Source organism: Trypanosoma equiperdum, assembly GCF_001457755.1.
Source record: "Trypanosoma equiperdum strain OVI genome assembly, contig: ctg_1880, whole genome shotgun sequence".
NCBI classification, from domain to species: domain Eukaryota; phylum Euglenozoa; class Kinetoplastea; order Trypanosomatida; family Trypanosomatidae; genus Trypanosoma; species Trypanosoma equiperdum.
The window spans coordinates 637-1,578 of NW_027123927.1; positions in this window are offsets into that span (position 1 = coordinate 637).

The window sequence follows — 942 nt, forward strand, 5'->3', positions numbered from 1 at the left end:
TCACATATTCAATTTGTTCTTATTATTCATTTATTATTACCGTTTCCTTTTATTTCCCTTCATTACCATAAGTGGCCCAACAAATACAAATCAAATTAAATTATACATAAGTATATGTAAATATAAATATGCATATATAGATATAAGAACCCAAGTATGATATGAAAGGACAAACCCAAAACTGAAGAAAACAAGCGAAAACAACAAAAATTGAAATGATAAACAAAAGGAAAGGAAAATACATACACATACCTCATAATCCGATCATCAATGAATACATACATATATATATATAATATATATATGTATGTATTCATTTACTTATATATAGATACATATATTTACACAAGTATAATAATGAATGATAATGTTAACAACAAAAAACAGTGAGGGAATGATAATGATGATGGTAATATTACTAGTAATAATGAATCATAATCAAAACGGCAGTGAATGCGATTACGATTGTTCTGAAGGGGGAAAAGTTGGATAAGAAGAGATAAATAATCACGCAAACACATACGAAAAACAGGGACACACATACAGAGGGAAAGAGCAACAGGATCAAAATAAACCAATGGAAAATAATGGAAACAAATTATAAAAATGTTGTACTAACACCCTACCATCATTATGATCATCACAATGGCGATAATCAACACAATAAAGGGACGGTTCTGGCAAAAAAAACAAAAGAAGTGTATATATGAATAAATAAATATGAATACATACGAATATTTACTTATAAATATGCGTGTTCTTTTTCTTTTTTTTTTTAAAATGGAGTGTGTGTGCAGTGCAATGGCAATGACATGTCCGTGGCCGCCAGTAATATTTTGTGAAATTCAACAAAACCGAAACAAAAGTGAGGGAATGGGACGCGAAACCGGAATCGGAGGAATATGGTAGTAAAAACAGAACGGAACAAACAAACAAACAAAC